The following is a 13,300-nucleotide window of genomic DNA, read 5'->3' as shown; positions in this document are numbered from 1 at the left end:
AATGTAATCAAATTATGACTCGTTATTCTAAATTACTGTCTCCAGTGGGGAAGGCAAGCAGGCAGGGAGCCTGGAAACGGGGAAACAAGTTGTTTTCCAGGACATCGTTTATTTGCTCATTCTCCGGCTCCCTCTGTCCCCAAGCCCTTTCCCTTCCTTTCTGCCTTTCCCCATCCTGGCCTCTCCCTCCTTCCTCCCTGGGCTCTCTTCCCTCTACCTCAACCCCCAGTTCCAGGGCAGACTCAGGGTGAGGGGAGCAGAGCAGGCCCTGCTTAGTCTCAGCAGGTGACCACTGGGAGGACCACAGGAATACCCTGTCCCCCAGGACTACCTGACCAACCAAACAGAATGTTCTCAGCCCCTCCCACCTCCCAGCCACAGAGAACAAATACAATCTATTTCTAGACGACAGGTCATTTGATTGACTAGGACTCTGACTCTAACTGGCTATGTCACTTGAAGCAAGTCATTTGTCTTATCTGGAGCTGGGAGGTCATTCCAGAAAGGGGAACACCCTCTGCCTGCCACTTCCTGCCTCCCGGGACATGGTGAGACAAGGGGTGATTCCACCATCAGAGACCCTAGGGGCCTGGGAGCCTGAGGCGGATGACATGCACAGGCCTTCAGGGTCAGGGGCCACTGGGGTTGTAGAATAGCCCTGTGCCCTGGCACCCCACCCCTCCCTGAGACCCCAGGACAGACCAGGACTGGTAGGCATGAGCTCAATGCCAGACCCCACCCCGGGGAGCATCCCGTCTATCTCCCTTCTGCACTCAAGCCTAATTGAAGTTCCTTAGAGAGGAGGGGAGCAGGATGTAGGTTCCACAGAAAGGTCAGATGGGCTAGAAATGAGAAAGGAAAGAAAGGAGTTTCCCTCTCCTTCTACTCAGTGCCTTCTAGTCACCCAGAGGAGGGAGCAGAGAGGTTGGCGCTGCTTCCTCCCCTGGGTTCTCACATCCCAAGGCTGGCAACTATTTGGTAATAAATCCAAACAAAAATCTTCTCAGGGGTCAAAAGGAAAGGTGAACAAAGGAGAAAGGTGGCTTTTTCCAAACATCAAGTTATGACAGATCTCCCTCTTCTTTCTCATTCTCTCCATCACACACACACACACACACACACACACACGCGCGCGCGCGCGCACGAGCTGGGCACAGAGCATATACCATGTGGTCATGAGTACACATGTCACAGATAAAATCTAGTTTATATTCTTTTATTATTAATACCCTTAACTTTAATAAATTCACTCTGAAACTGTCAGATCCAAAGTTCACCCAGAAGTTGCCACAAGCCAGGAAGGATGGTACTGAAGGAGGTTATGGTCACTGGCCCTGCTGTCTTTTCATCTCCCGTACTACCTCCACCCAAAGACAGTCTTCCTGAGGTCCCCGGAAAAGCTTCTGCAGGAACAGCAGGACCAGAGTGAAGGAAAAGAGGAGGAAGCTTGCTCCCCTGGTTCCCAGTCTCCCCTTCTGCCCACCCTAGCCCTGGCACCCAAAGAGCAAAGGAAGGACATTAGCTCTAGAATGAGGGAATCATAAAGTTAAGAGAAAAGCTCAGAGACTTCCTATCAGGCCTCATTCTTCAGAGGAGGTCCCTGGAGTCCAGAGCAGGCCAGGGACATGCCCCTGTCACAAAGGCAAGCGAGGGGCAGACCTGTCACTGAGATTCAGGTCTCCTGACTACTCCTTGGCGGTGAGCCCCAGAGGTTTTTCAGCTGCTTTCCTCCTCCCCTCCCACCACCACTGTCCTAATCAGCTCGGCCTGCTGCCAGAGGGCTTCACACACAGCCTTTTCTTTGTCATGGTTCTGGGGGCTGGGAAGCCCGAGATCAAGGTGTCAACAGACATGACTCTGGGTGAGGGTCTGCTTCCTGGCTTGCAGATGGCTCCATTCTTGCCAGGTCCTCACAAGGCAGAGAGAGAGGAAGCACTGCTGTCTCAACCTCTTCTTTTTTTTTTTTTTTAAGATTTTATTTATTTATAGAGACATACAGAGAGAGAGAGAGAGAGGCAGAGATACAGGCAGAGGGAGAAGCAGGCTCCATGCAGAGAGCCTGACGTGGGACTTGATCCAAGGTCTCCAGGATCACGCCCTGGGCTGCAGGCGGCGCTAAACCGCTGCGCCACCAGGGCTGCCCTCAACCTCTTCTTATAAGGGCAAAATTCTCACCATTGGGGCTCCACCTTCATGACTCATCTAAACCTAATCACCTCCCAAAGACCCCTACCTCCTAATACTATCACATTGGGGGTTAGTGCTCTAACATATAAATTAGGAGGTGGGGGAGGGACACAAAAATTCAGACCCTGACAACTGCTCTGTGACTTTTGTCCCCCACCAGGACTTTTCGGGACTCTGCAGTAAACCATTCCAGATAGTAGAGTTCCCCAGCTGCTTCCTCAGGCAGCACTCCCTCCAGCACATCTAGAAGCCATCCCTGGCCTGGGACCCTAATAACATCCTGTAAACACAGTAAACCAGATAAAGCTGGACATTGGGAAGGCATGGAAATCACCTCTGGATTCAGAGCAGGCCTCTTAGGCAGAGCCCCTACCATAGCTGGAACCTGGCCCACTCTCGGCCCATCCCACCTGGTGACTCCCCAGATATCATTTTTTATAAGAGAAACTGGGCTCAGCAAAGTGAAAACACTGATCCAGACTGACCCAGCTGGTCAGCAGCAGTTTGAGACCCCAGGTCTTCCACTCTGGGGTAGATGCCATGATGCACCATTCAGACCCCATTTCAGGAATATAGGACCTATTTTTCCAGCTGCTTAGAGTGTCACAGACCAAAAGCCCTGAGCTGCCAACTCCTGTGGAGAATGTCTAGCTAAGGAGGGATCCACATCCAATGGCTCATAATCATCAGAATAGAAAGACCTGGCCTTTTCGGGGTGCCTGGATGGCTCAGTTAGTTGAGCACCTGACTTTGGCTTGGCTCATGATAGGCTTTGTGCTCAGCAGCAGCTCTCTCCCTCTCTCGCTCATCCTCTCTCTCTCTCTCTCTCTAAAATAAATAAAATCTTAAAAAAAAAAAATTGAAAGACCTGGCCCTCTTATTGCTACTTGAGACAATCCTGAAGGCTCATCCCAGCAGCCGAGTTCCCTGTGGGAGGCTGCAACATTTCACTGAGACCCCACTGCAGCTTGACCCCTCCCTAGGTCTGAGCTTCCTTCCTTCCCTCCCTTTAGCAAACATGGGTCCTAAGAGCACTCCCTAAAAAAATCCATTCCGTGCTAACCTCCCCCTCAGAGTCCACTTCTAAGGAACCCAATCTGCATGCTTTCATTGCTCTGAAAGACCTTTTACCTTACTTAGGGAAAAAAATCTTACCCAAAGGAAGACAAAAAATAAACAGCTCCATGAGAAACATGGAAGATGGTTCCCAACCCTGGCAGAAGTCAAAAGGAAAAGCAAATCCACCAGCTGACAGTCAAGGTATTAAGTGAAAGCTCTGGACACTTGGAAAGACCTGCTGCATGGTCAGCCTGCCAGAGGAGCAGAGTGAAGAGTGCGAACATCTTGGCAACTATGACAAGCACATGAGGGTAAGTGTGAAGTTAGTTGGCAATTAGCCCATCAGACATGAGAAATCACATTTTCTTTCAATCTTGGGCATGTTAACAGACGTAGGGGGTTGAAATGGGGGGGTACCAAAAGCCCCCACTTCAATGATATCCTCTACGGGTCACAGAATATCTGGAACACTGACCCCAGCCAGCTTAAGGATTCACATTTTTAAGGAAGATACTGACCAGCCACAGCTGTACACCAGGGTGCTGAGGTCTGAAATTTATGAGAAAAAAAACAGATATTAAGCATTATAGGACCAAATCTGACTTGGATGTCAGTGTTATCTTCTAAAAACTAAAATATCATAGTGTAGAAAAGAGAGGGCAGAGCAAGAACCAGTCGGTATAAGTCACAGAGGGGTGGATTTGGGCTGTCCCAAAATGGAGAAGGTCACCTTGCATATAGCACTGGGCTCCCCATCAGCTGGAAATCCCCCCTCAGCACCTCATGGATTATGGTCATGGCACAGGCTGCTAATTATCCATCCCATCCCTCTTCCTCAGTGTGTAATAGCACCCCTGACACCCCTTAGCTGTGCACATGGCTGCCCAGAATTAAGGCATTTCTCAGAAACTCTCAAAGCTAAGACAGCTGTAAAACTAAATAAGTTCTGGCATTACAAGGGATATAAGCTGAAGTGTGTGCATGCATAGCTGACTCAACTCCTAACTAACATAGTTACTGTGATGAATGGGTGACCATTGGTTAATTTTTCTGTCCACCATTTCCTTTTTTCTTGAAAAAAAGTATTCCTCTTTCTTTGGGGAAACATCTCCTCTTTTGCCTTTTCTGCAGCTTCTCATATAGTTCCTCTGTGGCCTGCCATTCTTAGTATCTCTACCCCTGCCTCAAGGCTAGGAACCATGAGCAGCCTTACAGAGAGAGGAGAAAGAATGAGTGAATAAAGCCACAATGCAGAGAGAAACACAGAGAAGGAGAGGATGGGCCCAGTGTTTCTGAGTTTCTGGCTCCAGTTGCCTCGAGGCCCCACTAAATCCTGCCTGTTCTGGTTATAAGAGGTTGCAAAAGTCCTCCTACAGGATTGATGAATGTCACTTACAACCCATGGAGTCCTGGCTTGTGTGGAATAGCATGTAATCCAGTAGCCAGAGGTAGGAGCAGCCTAGCACTGGAGTGGCAGTAGGCAAGAGAGAATACCCAGAAAGATCGGATATTCTGACAAAGGAGGGGAGAGTGGGCCAGGCCTTGAAAGAAGGGATGGCAGCCCTGAAGAGGAACATGGTGGGAGTTACGGGGCGGAGGGACACAGGGTAGGCTTTGAGAGTCTGTGGGAGAGAAGGGGGAAAGAAGGGGGGCACAGCCTGGAAGGCCCCCCGTATGTCAAGCTGCGGAGTTGGGACTTTAGTTCCCTTGGTCAGCAACTTTCAGACTTTAGTATTCCAGGACTTCTTTAAAAATGCAGATTCAGGGCAGCCCTGGTGGCTCAGCGGTTTAGTGCAGCCTCCCGCCCAGGGCGTGATCCTGGAGACCCAGATGGAGTCCCACGTCGGGTTCCCTGCATGGAGCCTGCTTCTCCCTCTGCCTGTGTCTCTGCCTCTCTCTCTCTCTCTCTCTCTCTCTCTCTCTCATAAATAAATAAAGTCTTAAAAAAAAAAAAAAAGGAAAGGGGGAAAGAAGGCAAAAGGCAAGGCAAACCAAGGTATTGGAAAGTGACAGAAACAGAGATGATGAGGAAGAGGGGAAACCAGGAGGTGAACTTTGAAATATTAAAGCTTGGATGGGGGCAATAGATGGTGATGCTGTGAACGACAGAGAGACTAACAGAACTGCTGGCATTTATCAGGCAGGTGGCAGTGGCCTTCCTTAGACATGTGCACATTTAAGCTCCTGTAGAAAACCAAATAGACATTTCTATAGACAGCTGGAGACAGAGGCTGGAGCTCAGGCTGGAGCTCAGGCTGGAGCTCAGGCTGGAGCATGACTGTCGGTTTCAGACTCACCAGCATCAAGGTGCAAGGTGAGAGCCGAAGAGTCAAAGTGAGTGAGATCTATACCAGTTCCCATTCTCACCAACAGTGTAAGAGGGTTCCCCTTCTCCACATCCTCTCCAACATTTGCTGTTTCCTGTCCTGTTAATTTTCCCCATTCTCACTGGGGTGAGGTGTATCTCATTGTGGTTTTGATTTGTATTTCCCTGACGACAGAGCATTTTCTCATGTGCTTGTTGGCCATGTGTATGTCTTCTTTGGTGAAATTTCTGTTCATGTCTTTTGCCCATTTCATGATTGGATTGTTTGCTTCTTTGCTGTTGAGTTTAATAAGTTCTTTATAGATCTTGGAAACTAGCCCTTTATCTGATACGCCATTTGCAAGTATCTTCTCCCCTTCTGTAGGTTGTCTTTTAGTTTTGTTGATGGTTTCTTTTGCTGTGCAGAAGCTTTTTAACTTGATTAAGTCCCAATAGTTCATTTCTGCTTTTGTTTCCCTTGCCTTCATAGATATATCTTGGAAGAAGTTGCTGTGGCCAAGTTCAAAAAGGGTCCTCAAAGAGTTAAAAATAGAGCTACCCTATGACCCACCAATTACACTACTGGGGATTTGCCCCAAAGATACAGATGCAGTGAAAAGCCAAGACACCTGCACCCCAATGTTTACAGCAGCAATGTCCACAATAGCCAAACTGTGGAAGGAGCCTCGGTGTCCATCAAAAGATGAGTGGATAAAGAAGATGTGGTTTATATATACAATGGAGTATTACTTAGCCATTACAGATGACGAATACCCATCATTTGCTTCGAGGTGGATAGAACTGGAAGGTATTATGCTGAGTGAAGTCAATCAGAGAAGGACAATCTTTATATAGTTTTACTCATACGAGGAATACAAAAAGTAGTGAAAAGGATGATAGGGGAAAGGAGAGAAAATGAGTGGGAAAAATCAGAGAGGGTGACAAAACATGAGAGACTCCTAACTCTGGGAAAGGAACAAGGGGTAGTGGAAGGGGAGGTGGGCAGGGGGATGGGGTGACTGGGTGACAGGCACTGAGGGAGGCAGTTGGCGGGATGAGCACTGGGTCTTATATGTTGGCAAATTGAACTCCAATAAAAAAAATATACCAAAAAAAAAAAATAAGTGAGTGAGATCTCTGAATGGGAGCAGAGTAGGCAGGAGGAAGCTAAGGACTGACCTCTCTCGCTCTGTGTCTGTATGGAATCAGAATTCTAGAACCAGATAGGCCTCCTTACTGAGGGGGAAACTGAGGCCCAGAGAGTGTAACTGACTTAAGGTGGCCAGCAGGTAGAGCGGAGCCTCATTTTCAGGCTGCAACTCTTCCCTTTTGCTTTTGTATGTGTTCCCATGTGTGAGCAGGAGGCAGCATCTGCCCAGGGCACCATTTTGTACCTACTAGCAAAAATCTGCCAAGAGTTCCAAAGTGCTCTAAAAGGTAAAAATCTCCTCCGTATGCAAGAATTGAACTCAGGCACCCAGAGAAAGAAATCCAACAAGTTCCTAAGCCGATTGGGGATGTAAAGACCCCTTCTGAAGGGGCGCTCTCTGCACAAAGGTCCAGCCACAGCTGAGATTGCTTCAATTTCGAGGACACAGAGTTGAGCAGGTCTCACTAGCCCCAACCATTGGCTGAAGCTGAAGTGAGCTAATGCCAGCTGAGCTCTGGGAGTCCCTAGTAGGGTGCACTCACTGGGAGAGGATTCCAGCCTATGCCCAGGGAATACATACAAAGGGCACAGCAGGCTTTCTCTCCTTCAGCAGTTTTGTCTGGAGCCTCCTTCCACTGGCCTCACTTTTCAGAAGGGTTCTGGGGTCCTAAACACCTCTAAAGCTGCTTTCACTGATTCCACTTTCTTTCATATCCCCTGCCCCCCCAGCTGTTTTAAGGCAGCAGCATGCCCTAGTGATCCAGCATAGAAACGAATCCGTTTTGCCTTAAATTAATCTGTTATATAGTACATTTAAGTTGCATGTGCTTTTTCTGAACATGTTTTATTTGACTAATAAAAAATGGGGTTTTTTAACGTGGGGGAGGGGAAAGGAAGCAAATAGATCCCAGGGCAATCATCCAGTTCACAAAATGTTTCTTTGTCAGACAAGAGCTTCCACCCCTGGAGAGTATCCCCTGGAGCCTGTAATCATTTGTTTACAAAAGACACGTAGTAGCTACTCAGTTGATACTTGCAGGCCACACTAATCCTTGAACAAATGAGAGGATGAGATGAATAACTTGGACAGGATAAAAGTCCCATTGAGAAAGAGAAGCACTGAAAAACTGATGGAACACATTGAATTTCCCAGGACTCTAGACACAGCTGAGTTGTTTGTAGGACCATTGAGTCAAACAGAGCATGCCTGTAGAAAGGCCACCACCAAGCAAGGGGTTCCCTGCCCAAGGTTTCCTCACCCACCCCTATTCATACCTGTTTGGAGGCAGCCGCCCAGAGAGCAAGAAACCGCCCTTTTTTAAAGGTCATGGGAAACACAGGTGAGCACTCAGGTGAGCCCAAAGCAAGCAGTATCTGGCTGTCCCCCAACCTCTCATGCTCTCTGGTGAGGGGCTGTCCCTTCCCTCATCCGCACAAAGCCGGTTGGGGAGGAGGGGTGGCTGCTGCAAATGAAACCAGACCCTTCTTGGGAGGCTCACAGCCTGGGCTCCTGGCCTGGGCAGGGCAGGCCACGTGTTGTTATGGTTGAGTCAACCAGCTGGGAATCAGCAGGGGTTTGTAAGGAAACCACATTAATTAGGAGAAAGCAAACATGACAGTCATTCACTCTGTCGGCCCTTTCCCTTGGCTTCTCTTGCAGACCCCTCCCATCTTGATCTCTACTAGATCAGCTCTCCCCACCTTCCCGTGCCTTTTCACTGCTCCTGTCATTCACAGGGAACATCTGTGTGGCTCTTGGCTCCCACCCATTCTTCCTGGGCGAGGTGGGAGGAAGGCTGGAAGAGCATCTCCATCCACAGCTGGGACCAGAGCTTCCTCTGCCCCGAAGCCATGGATAGGCTGACCCGCCCGTGGCTTCCCAGCTCTTGCCTTTGTTCTGGCCCCATCTGGCTGGCCTGGTGACTGGCGGCAAGTGTCTAGACCAGATCATCTCTGCTGCCAGTTTAAGTTTCTCTTGGAAAAAAAATGAGCATTTCTGCTTCTCATCCCTTGTGAATGTTTCCCTGAACATCTTCATTAGGACAGTTTACTTGGGACTTGAATTATCTCCAGATTTAAGATATAGGATCCAGGACAAGTAACGGACAAAAGAAGGATGATTTCCCTGGCAAATGGGGTGGAAGCAAGGGGGCTGGGTTGCTCTGAAGAAGGAGCAGATAGGAAATTTTGTCAGGCTAAGGAGTGGCCGGTTTACCACCTCCCTTGTCTCATATCCGAGCATCCAGGGTCACTGCTGCTCTCCAGGTTCCAGGATTGCTACTGCAGCTGCAAACAGCTTGCCCTAGGCATGAGGGTGACTAGCCAACAGCCTCAGACACTCTGGTTTTGCATAGCAGCTACCATTCTGCAGCCCCCAGAGAAGGGCGCTTGCTCCTTCTTAGTCTCAGTACTTTTACTTTACTTTTTAAAAAATATTTTATTTATTTGACAGAGAGAGAGAGAGAGAGAGAGAAAGCACAAACAGGGGGAAGGACACAGGGAAAGGGAGAAGCAAGCTTCCCACTGAGCAGGGAGCCCGACGACATGGGACCTGAGCCCAAGGAAGATGCTTAACCAACTGAGCCACTGAGGTGCCCTTCACAGGTTTTTTTTTTTTTTTTTTTAAGATTGTATTTATTAATGAGAGACACACACACAGAGAGAGAGGCAGAGACACAGGCAGAGGGAGAAGCAGGCTCCATGCAGGGAGCCCGACATGGGACTCGATTCCAGGTCTCCAGGATCAGGCCCTGGGCTGAAGCAGCACTAAACCACTGAGCCACCAGGGCTGCCTGGTTTATTTTTTTAAAAAAGGGACGCCTGGGTGGCTCAGTGGTTGAGTGTCTGCCTCCAGCTCAGGGAGTGATCCTGGATTCTGGGATCGAGTCCCACATGGGGATCCCTGCAGCGAGCCTGCTTCTCCCTCTGCCTATGTCTCTGCCTCTCTCTCTCTGTCTCTCATGAATAAATAAATACAATCTTTTTAAAAAAATCAAGGGGCACCTAGGTGGCTCAGTTAGTTTAGCATCAGATTCTTGGCTTTGGCCCAGTCATGATTTCAGGGTTGTGGGATCAAGCTTCAAGCCTAGAGTCTGGCTTTGCGCTCAGCTGAGGGTCTGCTCCAAATTCTCTCTCTTCCTCCCCTCTCTGCTCCTCCCCACATGTTCGTTCTCTTTCTCTCTCTCTCTCTCTCTTTTTCAAATAAATAAATAAATAAATAAATAAATAAATAAATAAATAAATAAATAAATTCTTTTTAAAAAATTCCACAGTACACCCAAATGGGGAGAGGAGTATTAAGACTCACTGATGAAATAAATAGAAGATGCTATTCTTGGAGTAGGGAGATAGGTCTTAGAAAATATGTTTGAGGTAAATTCCTAACAACCAGGGATTGGCCAAGTAAGTTATGACACTTCCAGACAATGAAATAGCATATAGCCATTTAAAATAATGCTAAAGGACAGAAAAAAAGACCAAAGAGAAATTCCAGAAACAGATTTACACCAGATAAAATGCAATGGAAGAATGTGTGATCCTTTTAATAAATGGTGCCAGGTCAGTTAAATATCGCTATGGGTTGGGGCGCCTGGGTGGCTCAGTTGGTGAAGCATCTGCCTTTGGCTTGGGTCATGATCCCAGGGTCCTGGGATCGAGCCCATGTCACCAGACTCCCTGCTTGTGGGGCACCTGCTTCTCCCTCTCCCTTTGCCTGTCATTCCCCCTGCTGTGCTTTTTCTCTGTCAAATAAATAAAATCATTTTAAAAAATGAATAAATAAATATCACTATGAAAAAAATGAATCTTAATCTCAATCTCAGACCATATAATAAAACAATTCCAGGTGAGTTTTGATCTAATGTAAAAGGTAAAACAATACAGTTTTTGGAAGAAAACATAAGAGAACATCCTCATGATTTTGAAGAGAAAACAAATTTAAATAAGAAATCACAGAGGCAGGGCAGCCTGGGTGGTTCAGCGGTTTAGTGCTGCCTTCAGCCCAGGCCATGATCCTGGAGATCTGGATCGAGTCCCATGTCAGGCTCCCTGCATGGAGCCTGTTTCTCCTTCTGCCTCTCTCTCTGTGTGTGTCTCACATGAATAAATAAATAAAATCTTAAAAAATAAAAAAGAAAGAAAGCAATCACAGAGGCACCTGGCTGGCTCAGTTGGTAGAGTGTGTGATTCTCAATTTTAGGGTCATGAGTTCAAGTCCCAAGTTGACCATAGAGCCTACTTAAAATGCCAAAAATGGCAACCACAAAAGAAAAAACTGATAAATTACACTGTATTAAAAAATTGAAAGTACTACTCATCAAAAAATATACTATAGAAGGCAACTCAGAGAGGGAGATGACATTTGCAGTACTTATATCCAACAAAAGACAAATATCCAGAATATATAAAGAACTTCTACAAAGCAGTAATAAAAATACAGGCAACCAAATATAAAATGGGTCAAAGACTTGAACAGACATTTTACAGAAGAAAATGTCTAAATGGGGCAGCCCCGGTGACTCAGTGGTTTAGTGCCACCTTTAGCCCAGGGTGTGATCCTGGAGACCCAGGATCAAGTCCCATGTCAGGCTCCCTGCATGGAGCCTGCTTCTCCCTCTGCCTGTGTCTCTGCCTCTCTCTCTCTCTCTGTGTGTGTCTCTCATGAATAAATAAATAAAATCTTTTTTTAAAAAAAGAAAATCTCTAAATGGCTTACAAACATATGAAAAATGACTCATTTTTATTAGGCATCAGAGAAATGTAAATTAAATATATAATGAAATCCTATGACATATTCACCAGAATGGCCAAGATGAAAATTACAAAAGATATCAAATATTGATAAGGATGTGGAGCAACTAGAATGCTTATATACAATTGGTACCAGAATATACTGTTTTTCAGTATCTGTGATCCAACAGTTCCACTGTTAGATATATTCCTGAGAGACATTTGTTCTTGTGTTCACCAAAAATCATACCAGAAGAGTGTTCATCACAGCACAATTTGTAAAAGACCCAACTGGAAAGCTTCCAAATCCTATTAAAAAAGAAAGGATAAGTTGTAGTATAACCACAGTGGAACATTATATAGCAATGAGAATGAATAAATGACAAGTATACATAACAATATGGGTGAATCTCACAAACATGTTGTTGATGAGTAGATGAAAGCAGACACAAGAGTACATGGTATGTAAGATTCTATCTACACAAAGTTCAAATGCAGGAAAAAGTGATTTGTGATGCCAAAAGTTAGGATAATGATTATCTTTGAAGAGGGGATAGTGTCTGGAAGGGAACATCAGGGGGTCTTCTGAACTGCTATTAATGTTCAACTTGTTGGTGTGGATAATGTATTCCCTTTGTGAAAATTTATCAAGCTGCACACTGACAATTTGTGTACTTTTTTATATAGGTTGTTCTTTATTTTAAAAATAATTAAGGCTAATCTCCATAGCAAAATCTGGTCTCAAAGAATTTTTTTCATGTAGGGACTAATAATAAACAGGTTCAGGGGATCCCTGGGTGGCGCAGCGGTTTGGCGCCTGCCTTTGGCCCAGGGCGCGATCCTGGAGACCCGGGATCGAGTCCCACATCAGGCTCCCGGTGCATGGAGCCTGCTTCTCCCTCCTCCTGTGTCTCTGCCTCTCTCTCTCTCTGTGACTATCATAAATAAATAAAAATTAAAAAAAAAATAAACAGGTTCAGAAAAATAAGATATTACAAAATAAAGTATTATTTCAGTATTATTTCATTTTGCTAAATGTAAATAATGTTTATCTCTGGATTATGGATGATATTTTCTTTTTACTTTATTGTTCTATTTGTTCTACAATAATCACATTACTCATCACTGTATAAAATGCAAGCTGTTTTTCAAAATAAAATTTGATTATATTAAGTCAGGAATAGAAGGCAGGGTTGGCACTTGAATACTTCAGCTCACTGTATCCAAAATAAGCTCTGGGTAGAGGCTCCCTTACTGCTCTGGTTGCTACAGGATCACCAGTAGCTGGGGGCTCGTAAAGAAACATGGGATATGGTACAAGCAGGAAGGACTCACAGTCCTCATACAGAAGGAAAGTGGAGGCTATCGGGAAAGCCAAGGCTTTCTTGATCCTGGTCAGGACATCTCGAAAAATACCCCATCCAAACTGTCTCCTTTACTAATTCATGTGTCTGTTTCATTCACCCAGACTGACCTCTCTCTCCAGGATCTGCCTTTACTGAATGCAATGTTGTTCGGTAACCCGATGCCACATTTCTACTGTTCTTGTCTATGGTGGTATCCCTCAAGCTCCCCATGGAACAGCAGTTCTGCATCTCCCTAGTCCCCCAGGGTGACAGTTGTAGCTGGAAGATGAGCTCCTTCCTTCCCCTTTATCAGGAAACATGCTCTGCCATTTAATGGGCCTGATTTTCTCATCTATGAGTCAGAGTACAGTAACTAGAGAATCCCCTTTCAAATTTATTATGGAGGATGGAAAAGAATATCCTATCCACCAGGTGGAAGAAATGAGTTGTGTACATTTTTTATGGAGCTCTAGGGGAGTATGCTATAAGTCCTGCAAATCCAAAAGAGGGAAAACCAGGCAGTTG

This window comes from Canis lupus, chromosome 12 (assembly GCF_011100685.1).
Source record: "Canis lupus familiaris isolate Mischka breed German Shepherd chromosome 12, alternate assembly UU_Cfam_GSD_1.0, whole genome shotgun sequence".
In the NCBI taxonomy this organism is placed as follows: domain Eukaryota; kingdom Metazoa; phylum Chordata; class Mammalia; order Carnivora; family Canidae; genus Canis; species Canis lupus.
The sequence above is the reverse complement of the archived record's forward strand: the minus strand, read 5'-3'. Positions refer to the sequence as shown.